Raw genomic sequence first — 12,294 nt, 5'->3', positions numbered from 1 at the left:
CAAAAATTTTCCATATAAACGCAAAGTGATTTTAAGTATAATTATCAATGAAAGGGGGATCCCGGCAAACGTCCCGTCCCCGCAATCGTCCCGTCCCGCCTCTCATATAAACAGCCCCTAACACATGTTTTCATTATTTATTATATTTATTATTTTTAGTATAGTACTTTCGTTTAGATAAATAATTTAATCGAAATCCTTGCGTATAAGAGGACACATAAACATAGTTTTGTACGTTTGATGTGCCTAGTTGAACAACTTTATTCCAGCATGACCATCAAACACGAAAAAAAGAGGTAAATCAAGAAAGCATGAGTTGAGACCCGCATGTTTTCATTTTTAAGTTAGGTAATTCAAAGTACTGTAACTGATCGATTAAACGCCCTCTTCTACTTAAAAGCCCATTTCGATTAAACGCCCCCATATTGAAGTTGATTTTATAAATAAATGCCTCTCTTAATTAAACGCCCCTGTCAAAAAACGCCTCTTTAAATGCTCAGGGTGTTTATGATTCTTTTTGTGCACCCGAAATGAGATGTAGAGTGTTTTGAAATTTCGTCGTGTTTACATAAACCTCCATTTCAGTGTTGTTCAGTACATGCGCCACAACATTCTATCCATGCGCAATAGCTTTGTACACATTTTCGGTAAATCGTGTTCAGATAAGGCGATATGAATTTAACCCTTGGAAGGTTGCCTATCGGGCGGTTCTACTGTTTAGGCAGGATCCGCTGTTTAGGGAGGTTCCACTGTTTAGTGGGGCTCCACTTTTTAAAGAGGTTTCACTGCTTCGGAAGGTTCCACTGTTTAGGGAGGATCCGCTGTTTTGTTAGGTCCCACTGTTTTATGGGAGTCCACTGCGTCGGGAGGTTCCACTGCTTCGGGAGGTTTCACTGTTTAGTTGGGTTTCACTGTTTAGGGAGATTCCGCTGTTTAGGGAGGTTCCACTGTTTAGTGGGGTTTGGCTTTTTATGGAGGTCCTATTGTTTAGGGTGGTTTCACTGTTTGATGGGGTTCCACTGTTTAAGGAAGTTTCACTTTGGTTTCTACTAATACAACCATGACAAGATTGCAACCATTAATTTTTAAGACGACTAGAGACTATAAAGTAAAAAAGACAAAATATAAGAGAGACATATGGGAGCAGATGTAGAAAAGAAAGAAAGATATTAAATTTAATAAACAATTTTTGAAAATTCAGTCAGTTTAGTTAAAAAAAAGCATTAATTTTTGAACTAGGTAAGACACAAGACACCTTTCTTCTTGAAAGATCATGAACTGTTACACCAACATGAATGCGTCAAACCATCTGCACGTTACAAAAAACTCGAGAGATTGTCAAGAATTCCTAATGGATTTAAACGACACGGCAAGATTTTACAAGTTCTTGGTTGTTGCACTTTTATTGATCGTTTTAAATACACAACCTTTGCGAAAACGAGAAACAAGAAACACAGTTGATAAGAGCCTTCTTTGAATATGTGTTTTCGATTTGTTTGTAGGTATAATTAGGTCACCACTTCTTTCATTTAAATTTTCACAACTAGAAAACTCCGTTCTTTGTAAGGTTTCCCAGTTATATCGCTTTCCACCACTTTTCCCGTTAGCCTTTCTGTATTTAGGGCAGACATATGTTATTGGTCCATTCAACATTCTATCATAAGTTTATGAAACAAAATTCAGAAATCTCGCCGTCGTTCTGGTATGTTGTAGAGTAGTACGTTATGATGCTCTCAGGATCTATTTATCGATACCATAACGCATAACTGGACGTCTAAATCTTTCTTGGGTAGTCCTCTTTTAGTATTGGTTCATTATATCCTACATTGTTATCTTCGTTTGATGGAAACATGTATTCATCATTCTCAACTTCAATTTTGCGATACGAAAACAGAAGAACAAAAATCCATATTTTATTATTTATCTGAACACATCTTGTTATTAAATTAATTTTATTCGATAGCCAAGACACATTTTTTTCTTGAGAGTTTTATTTGGTTCAGCGATAGGCCTCTATCACATTAAATGACCAACTTTCTCAAATAAATTTCTGTAGAACAAAATACAGCAAAGTTTCTCTACTACAAGCACCTGCTTTAGGTATAGTTTAGACTTGATCTAAAATTTCTTTAAAAAAATTGCGTCCATGTGTGTGACATTCGATGTTAAGATTTTTTGACTAACATTATACCTTACGTGGATAAATTTTGGCAAGGATTAAATTTGGCGAATTTCGGCGAAATTTTAAAAAAATACGTTTTTTTTTATTAAGAAAACGAAAATGTTTTATTCCCCCCAAAAAGAACTTTTCTTTATTGACGATGATAAAGAATAGAATTTTTAACTCTATAACAAATCTTGTGTTCATATATACCTTTATTTTTATTTTTTATTAAACATTTCAAAGCATAAAAATTCATTTGTTTGTTTCATTTGCCAAAATAAATCCCCGCCAAAATAAACATTTTTTTGTATTCGCCAAATTAAATCCTTGCCAAATTTTTTAAAATTTATCATTTGCCAAATTAAATCCCGCCAAATATTCCATTTTGGTCATTCGCCAAATTAATTACTCGCTAAATTTTATCCACTTAAGGTAGATTATGATCAAAAGAAATGTTTATGATTTTTTTGTTTTCGTCGTGCTAATTATATATGAACCGACGGTTGACCGTGAAAAACCGCTGTCAGCCAATGTACAAGCCCTGGTTCACCTATTTCTTGCATCAATAGCCTACAGCGGCCAGTTATTATTTTTTAGATACTCGTGGATAAATCCATGAGTTCGTCTGTCCTTTACCTATCGCATATCGTATGTCCGTAACACGCCTAAAAAATTGCGCAGAGACTTTCGATAAAATAAAAATACAGGCTACAACCTTTTGTTACCTTGTCGTACCATATATCTTACCCAGCACCCACATGAAGTGAGTAAATAAAGGAAAGAAAGAACGAACGTAATGACCACACGCCAGCTTTCGACACAGGACTTAACAGTTTAAGCAAATCTTTCTGCTCCACACCACTAAAGTAACACACACACACACACACATACACACGGACATATATTTTGTTGACGTGATTAAACACCAGTCAATATGCAAAATATAATTTCAGAAATTTGATAACACGTTGCCTCTATTGTGTTAGTCCTTGTGAAACGCTGATGAAAGATAATAACGGTATTATCGACCTTTTAGTTTTATCAAATCACGACCATGGGCGACACATCATAGGGTTATGTCTACTTTGTTATACGGAGGATTAGTATCAAAATGGCGGACCATGCAGAAAATCGTAAACGTGTTTTGCAGTCCCCAGTATCTGGAAGAAACAAGGGCTTAATCAAACACACAGGCCTTGTTTCTTATACCAATGTCTACTAGAGTAGCTACGGTGATATTAATTCATAATAAAATCAAGGCTGCCTGTAAACTGTGTGTCATGTGTAGGCTAGTTTTCCTTCCCAACCTCACTATTCCGATTTCCCTAAACAATTACGCTTCGTCCCTTGTATGCGGGGTCAATCAGAACAATTACACTGGATCTCCAGGTTTAGAATTTTTCATGAGGGAGGATCTGTCATTGCAGTGTTGTTGTACTTAGCTAATTCTCTGAGAAGGTACCTAGCTAAGTTTTAGCCAGCTTCCACATCAGCTCAGTCTGAACTCTTGTTTGTACAACCTAACATTATCAAATAGATTAGTAGTGGTAGCAGTAGCAGTAACTTTTCTTTTTTTCCCAACAACTCAACAAACCATACTTGTATCTGGCCATTTTGTTGTGATCTTTGATGGAAAAAGTTTGGGTCGGGATTTTTCAACATTTTTATTTTTCGAGTATTTTGCCGATTTTCGATCCAAAAACAGTTAAACTACTAGCTCAAATTATTTTTCCATAAAGTACACATATAAGCTAGTCAAATAAAATTGTAGTAAACAAAACAAAGCTAAGCAAATAAATAATCAAAACAACAAAGTACGTTGTGATAGTGCACTTCAAGCAGCTACCACAAGGGTGCCGATAAGCCTCATATGGCGTAAAAAGTGCGGGCGAGTTCAGCTTTTTGAGTCGGTAAACGGCCCACCAACAATTAATTAAGCAACGCCTGAGCAAAGTTTTGTTTTCAATGTTTGTAACATGTAAGGTATCAAGAATGATCCAAGCAAAAATTGTGAACAATAATAGGTCTGATTGACTGAGCTAAGTTTTTTGGTTGTTGGGAAAAAGGGCCATGCTTACTTTATGCAAATTTTACAATGTCTTTTTGTATGTGTTGGTCATTTTATTAATATACCAATATATTTGTGGGTTAGGAGCATTTTGTTAACTGGGATACTCATACAGTACAGTCTGAATGTAATCTACCGCGGACGCGAAACTCGCATGAATAGTTACAGGGACAATAGCTTTTGTTTTTTTAAGAAAATAATTACCTCGCTGATAACAATGACCCCACGCGATCAATTGTTTAATCACAATAGGTTGCAAGATCAATTTTAGCAATCTATTTTGCGCGAACTCTTTTGAAAATTTTATTGCAGTAATTAAGCGTTTTTTTTAGATCGCATTTTAAAAGTTTATAAACGAAAAGCGGCAATAGATATGTTTTTTTGAATCGCATTTTAAAAGTTTAAAAACGAAAAGCGGCAATAGAAATGTTTTTTAGATCGCATTTTAAAAGTTTAAAATCGAAAATCGGCGATAGAAATGTTTTTTAGATCGCTTTTTAAAAGTTAAAATCGAAAAGAGGCGATAGAAATGTTTTTTTAGCCCGCATTTTAAAAGTTTAAAAACGAAAAGCGGCATTTAATAGTTGTGAACAATGCTTCTCGTATGTTTCTTAGATTAAACGCACTGGAATTTTTTTAAGTAATTAAATCAACAGTACATTCTCGCCCAATGTATTATAAAACTTCGCGAAAGATTTTTATTATTTAATTACTTTATGCTAATACTTAAGAGAATAGCTTATCAATACATTTACACAATGCATCTCGCTATTCGAAAAAATATAATTGCTCCGATATTTCTTCGCGAGGGCATTGTTTTTTAACACGCAAATATAAGCTCGTAAAACGCTCAAGGGATTTAATTATAACAGAAGACAAACGACTGCCGTTCTCCACGCAAAGGTGTGATATTAGATACATTCAGACTGTACTGTAAATGCAAGAAATATGTATATTTTTTCATATTTTTTATAGGTCAATGACATACTCTTTGTATAAAACTAAACTTGGGCCGTATCGTTTTCTTCCTCTATTTTTCGTCCTTCGAGCTGGTATTGAATTGTTTATGATAAAAGTGCGAATCGGGAAAGAGACATTTTGTAAGTATTTGTTTCAATGGTGTACCTCCAATTTAGATCATATATAATTCTTTGGTAGTACGTTTCTAATGCGAATTTCAGCTTACAGTTAGAGAAACTTATGGGATATTAATTGTGTGTGTGTTTTTTTGCAAGATACAAATCTTGAGGTGTACAATGCAAGCTAAGTTAAGATAGCTAAAATAATCTTAAATTGTAAATGAAGTAAGTTGGTTTACTAAGATATTCTCAAACCAATGTTAAAATGTTTTTATTATTTAATTTGCAATTAAGAGGTTTAAAAGCAAATGAAAAAGCTATTTGGTCTTTCTTATTTTGGTCAACTAGTTGTAACTCAACCAGTAAATATTCCTCCACAATAATAGTCAGTGACACAAAATATTACAGTTTTAATAACAATTCCATGTGACAAGAAAAGCTTGTCAGAAGCAAATAGTACTACATCAACCTGATGCAACTAAAAAATGTCTTAAAATGTTTAACAAAAGAAATTTAGATACATTTTTTAAATTAATTTTGACTGGAAAAAGCAAGCCATCTTGTAAAGCGTTGCAAAAACTTTTAAGATTAATAAAAACAATGGTTTAATTTTATATATATATATATATTAAGACTATTTCACCCAATATCAGTGCTCATTAGCATGCCTAGGAAATATCTAGTAACATAATATTAACTATTCCAAGCAAGTTTACTCCAATAATCAAGTACTATTATAGCTTGAGCAAGCTGAACTTAGGGAATGGGGGATTAAAGAGAAGAAATTGATCTAAAAAAAGAAAAAAACACATTTGTATGTAGATTTATTCAAAGAATGGAGAAAAGAGTTGTTTTGCCCTTTCCAAATCCAAAATTACGACTTTAAAAATCTTACCACATCCTTCATCGCCACCTTGCAGACAAAACAAATATAGGAATCAATATTTTTAGCATTTAATGATATAAACAGAGGTTCAATTTTGCAATAAAAAAAGTTTATCTCATCACCACAGTCAGGGAAATTTTTCTTACCACCTGAAAATCAGAATAGTAAAGGTCGCAAGAATTACGCTGGGTCGCAAACTGTGCTGGCTGGCCGCGCTTTTTAGTGTGTTACATCTATTGTTTTTTGTCTGACAATTTTATCCGATTCGCAAGAAATTAATTTGGTGGTAAAATTGGCAATTTTGCCATTGGTATCGAAAATAAGTTTTTAGTGTAAAGGAACGACAATGACGTATAAGTTAATTGCTTTGGGTTCCAGAATAATAACACAAATTGATAGAAACAATGTATTTCTGTTGGAATGAGTAGATACAACACATTCAGTATGCGTAGACTATTTATGGAAATTTTTGGAAAATGGGTGGGAATGAAGGTGCCTCCTTCGTGCTTCGTCATATGCACAAATATATAATGCATAACCTGAGCGTCATGATATGCATTATAGGCGTTTTCATGCCCTGAGTGTCAGGTGCATGAGACAGATGAGATGCACTGAGCGTCAGATGCATTAACATGTCTTCAGCGTCAGGCACATGCTAATTATGGTGTTCTCTTCCATACCCTGAGCGTCAGGTGTATGAAAGATGCCCTGAGCGTCAGGGGCTTTATCATGCCCTGAGCGTCAGGCGCATGTTTCTTATTTACATGATGACTACACTAAAGATGCCCTGAGCGTCAGGCGCATTGACATGTCCTGAGCGCCAGGCACATGCTAATTACTGGTATTCTTATTCTACAATGACTTTTATCAACACATTACTTGCCTAAACGGCTGACGAAGGAGATCTAACACACCCAAATTCCCCCATATTGTAAGAAGGAACAACAAGAAGAAACACACTATTGCGTGATTCTCCAATTTGACTTGATACAATGTAATAACACAATAATAAATTCACATATGTAATTGACTGACACTGCCATACTTTATTGCACCAACACTCACAGCTGATATTACACAATGCAGTCATAAAAAAAAAATAATTTTGAATAAAGAAACTGTTAACGTTAAATAATAAAGACAATTTAAATATGTCAACAAATTACACTGAACACACTAAAAAAGCCTCACATTCCATAGCCTAGTGATCTTATTAATCATTGGCAATATTAATACACCAGTTTTGTAAAACATTGTAATTGAGTGAATATATCTGCGATAACAGTCACATCCTGGCTAACCAGATCTTACAGACTCCAAATGAAATTTTTTAAATTGATAGGAATGTTAAGAATGTTATTGTCCTATGAACTAAAGTCATGTGGTGATAAGGGTGTGAGAGGATTCCATTTGTGTTTGGTAGGAGATATGTACTCTGATACTGACAATGGCTGAAAATGTCACTAATACTAAGTAATGCAACATAGTTTTATTGTAATTAGGAAATTGGCTATCCCTCTAAAACAACAAAATCTCAGATAGATGAGCTGGAGACATTGCCTTTAACTCTCTTAACAATAGATAGTAAATAATATGAAAAGAACTGACCTGGCTACATGCAATGTCTCTTCTGATGAAATATCCAAAGCTTTTTATCTAATGCCTCCTTGTGCAATATAATCCAATATATACATAAAAGGATGATGACTAGATAGATAGATTTGGCTTCCCAAATAACTGTAAGCTGTAAAGTACATCTGAAGAACTTGTGCAGTGTGGGATGTTGGTTTCTTATATGCAACCATTAATAATCAAGACATGGGTAGGGTCCAGTTCCTTTACAAGCAAGTGAGACTAATAACCCTGACAATCTTTAAGATTAGGTCTATAGGCAGCCCGTAAAATTATAATTTTTTTACGTTGGCAATAAAACTGACGACGTGAGACACATTTCAACTGATTTGCATCGGCATTGTGTTGGCATTTTTTTTTTGTAGTAAAATTTTTCAGCTGGCAAAAACTTTCGTCATTCACCTTGTATTGGGGCTACACCTCACATAAATTTGATGTATTGATCTCCTAAGACGATGACAAATGGAAACGGAGTACAAGTCCCATTGACCTAACTTCCCAATGATGTACTTTGTTAAGTTAATAGTTCACTGCCAACTGGCTTTTTATATGTTTCGAGTCGAACTCATTAGAAAGTACGTTGTGCACGTGCTATTTACGAACTGAAGGTCAGGGCATTTAATAAGTTGTATATCGCAGAAGTCGCCGGTGACATGTTTCGAAAATGCTTGTCACCGGCACAGTTCACCATGAAGCAAAACTGTACAGGAGACTCAATTTATAGAGTCTTTGCAGAACATCTCTCGTCATAAAACTGAGGGCAAGGCTGACTTATTGCCTGCTGTGTCGTGTGGGAGAGAGAACTTCTGGACTTCTTTTTAATACGATAATCAATTTTTCAATTATTATTATTACGAATCGAAGGGCACCACGGTATTTCTGTAATGTGAATAATTTTAGTGATAATGACCTAACTTACTGAAAATCGAGTGTAATTATTCTTCAGTCACAATGAGTGGGAGAAGCTCAAACAATACCACAATTAACATTATTTGATTCTGCTTGCCGCAGTTCCTTTCAAATTTTCATTATTTTTGTTGTTTTGGTAATGACATCTACAAACTTTGCAAAAACACTTTAGCGATTTCATTAGAGTCATTTTCCGATTCAAACCCTAACTCAGGAAAATTCCACGGAAGAACTGTTTTCTTTTTCATGTTAACTTTTTTATTTTATTTTCGTGAATTCAGGAAATTATTCCATCCGTCAGTTTCGAATGAAATAATCCACCCGCTGAATACTGTGTGCATTCCCATATGGAGACCTGGTTTCCTTTAGGATAAGAAACTCGAGAAAAATGTATGCCAGTTTTCATATTACGCCAGAGAAAATGTGATATAAAAATTCACCACAAAGGCTTTAATATTACAAAGAATAACATGCGATCAGTTGAAAAGTTTGTTTTTCAAAAAAAATGGTTAATAACAAATTTTGGTAAGGTTAAATAAAGCTATATAATAATGAAATAATGAGAGAGTCTTCTTATTTGTATCATGATTACTTCATGATATTGCAGTAAAGTTTATTTTTATATATATATTATTTTTAATTGCTGTTGTTTATAAATTCTATAGACTTCGTGCTGAAAGTATTCTCAACATCATCACACACATGTTATTATATTCGAACAATAACTTTCCATGATCTTTTTTCAATTATTTGCACTGCAATTATTTTCTCTAAACAACAATTAAAAACAGCTTGATTCCATATATATTCTGGTCTTTCACAGGGACATTCCTATTATGGAAGATATTTTGGAAGGCATATAAAAGTTAACAAAAGTATCAAGGTGCAACTATAAGCCCATGTAAAATTATGGAAAAAAGTAGAGGTGGGGGAGCTATATAAAATACCTCCCCCTGCCCCTCCAGCACGAATAGGGCTACAGCTTTTGTAATTAGAGACAGCACTCAGCATTTGCTGATTTAATGACCGAAATATTTTCAAAACATATACCTTTGTGTCCGTAATTACATGCCACGGTAGAATCACACAAAATAAATCCGTAGGACTGGTGGGATCACATGCCTGAAAAAAAGGTTGCCTCCTTATGGAAATGCATGGCTTTTAATTCTAGTGAAACATGCTTTTTGCACTTGAACTACATCATTACAAACAGTTTGTCACCACTTGTGGAAAAAATAAATCATAATAAATCAAAAATAAATTTATTTAATTAAATGCCTTTTTATGTTAAACTTTAATTCATTTAACTATGTCTTTTAATTGCATATTATTTTAAAGCTTTTCATTTATATTATAAATCAATACTTTTCTCCAGTTTTCTTATGAGAATCTTTCAAACTTGTAGAAGTACCTTGGGATTTAGTCTAAAATGTGTTTCAAGTAAATATTATTTTCGAGATATCAATATTTAAACTTTTTTGAACTTTGTATACAAATTAAATTTTGTTGAAAATTAATGAGAAAAAAGACATTTTATATTTTCATTTCATCACCTAATTCTTTATTTAAAAAATATATTCTATAGATTATAAGTTTTTTAATAATATAAAAAAGTGACAAAAATAACGATTTAGGTGTTTTATGTATCTCAAGCCTAAACAAGCATAATTCAAAGGAACATTCCGACATTGTGCTGTAAAAGTACACACACAATTTTTCCGGATTGGATAAAACATTTTGATAGGTTCATGATAGGTCAATATGTTTTTGGCTCCATTTCATTAAACAGGTCTAAAACTGTACCATACTAAGTTTTAATCCATTTATTTTATTTTTTTATACCAATTCTGCATCTGCCTCAGCGAAAAATTTCTGAGGCAAAAGGGGCAAATAAATGCTAAATGTTCACATAATGAACATTAGGTATATAGATCTGATTGCCTTTCCCATTACAGATTAATGATGGTATTGCAGACTTTCATAACCTTATTTTATGTTCAAACTCTGCAATTTAACCTCTGTACCTCCTGACATGTGAATCTTCTCTATCACTCTGGTTGGACATATTTTTTTGACCTTGACTCCTATTAATGTTTTGCATTTAGATGATACAGCTTTAAGGAAAGCTGCAGAAAGAAGGAGTGAAAGTCCAGAAAAAGATTAATGTATGTTTTTTTTAATTGTTTTTAGTTATTAAAAAAGCAACAACAACAACAACAACAAAAATAAAGATGTGTATATGTTTTGATTAGCAAAACAATTTTTAGATGGACTGTACTTTCTTTATACATGCAAAATCTTTAACTCCTGACTAATTATTTGCTTACCTTTGTTTTTGCTAATGTTTTTTTCTTTAGATGCCTGCTCGCACATCATGGGGCAGGTATATTCGATTTACAATAGCTGCATATGTGTCATTGTTTGCTGGTGGTTCGTGTGTCCATTGGTTGTATAAACCAAATTTGGTAGGTGATGATGTATAAATCAGCCATCTTTAATATTTACTATCCAGTTAGCTGTTGGAATGCTGTTTTTAAGAATCATATTTTTTCTTTTAACCTCATGTTCGTTAGGAAATTGCTACGAAAATTGACTTATTTCAAAAAATTGACTACTTAATACTGTTAAGAAAAGAGATGATATTATAACGTTCTTGAATAACTGTGGAAAGGATTATATTCATTAAAGGAATCAGTATAGATATAAGTAAGTATAAGTTTTTAAAAGATATGTGATTACTTATATTACAATATTATTACTTCTTTAGGCATCTGAATGGCTATTTTAGCTTCTTCAAATGTTACATGAAAAAAAATTGTGGGATGATGAAGTCTTAACATTATTTTTCCAATACTTCTAAAATTTTGTAGATCAAACTTTGACGATTCTTGTAAAAAGAATTTATACAAAAACTTCCTTACTTTGTCCTGACTACTAGTTTATTTGTTGGCTCGGAAAAGTTTAATTTACGAAAAAAAAACTGTAAAGTAACTTGACTCAAAAACTAAGCCTTTCTAATTTATGTTGGCTCTTAATAATTGGATTCAGAGCAGACAGGAAAATAACATATCAAAACCAAAAAATTTGCTGACGTGAAAAATTTCTGAATTATAATTTGATCTGTACACCCAATTTATTATTTTTAACTTTATTTAATATTGTTTAGACTATTCCAAATGTGCCGCAAGATCTTGAAAAGATTGACTCGAAGTCGTTTATTTCAATCAAGTCAACAAGTGAATAGAAAATGAAATATTATGTACACTCCTTTGATCAATAAAAAGCATTCCACCAACATTAATTTCACCAACAATAATTTACACAATAGGTTTTTAACTACCATATATATGTGAAATAACAAAACTTATAAAACGTTTACTTTTTATGTGCATGTATATGTTTTAGGGTAACTTACAATATGCTTCGAAATGACGTTTTTTTCAGAATATTAGAATTTTTATTGAAACATTGCTCCTCACAGTCTATTTATAATATGTTGCACTGCAGTAATATAATATTCAGACACGTAAAAATGAAGCTAAGAACATTTAAGTTT

Source organism: Hydractinia symbiolongicarpus, chromosome 14 (assembly GCF_029227915.1).
Source record: "Hydractinia symbiolongicarpus strain clone_291-10 chromosome 14, HSymV2.1, whole genome shotgun sequence".
Taxonomy (NCBI): Eukaryota; Metazoa; Cnidaria; class Hydrozoa; order Anthoathecata; family Hydractiniidae; genus Hydractinia; species Hydractinia symbiolongicarpus.
The sequence above is the reverse complement of the archived record's forward strand: the minus strand, read 5'-3'. Positions refer to the sequence as shown.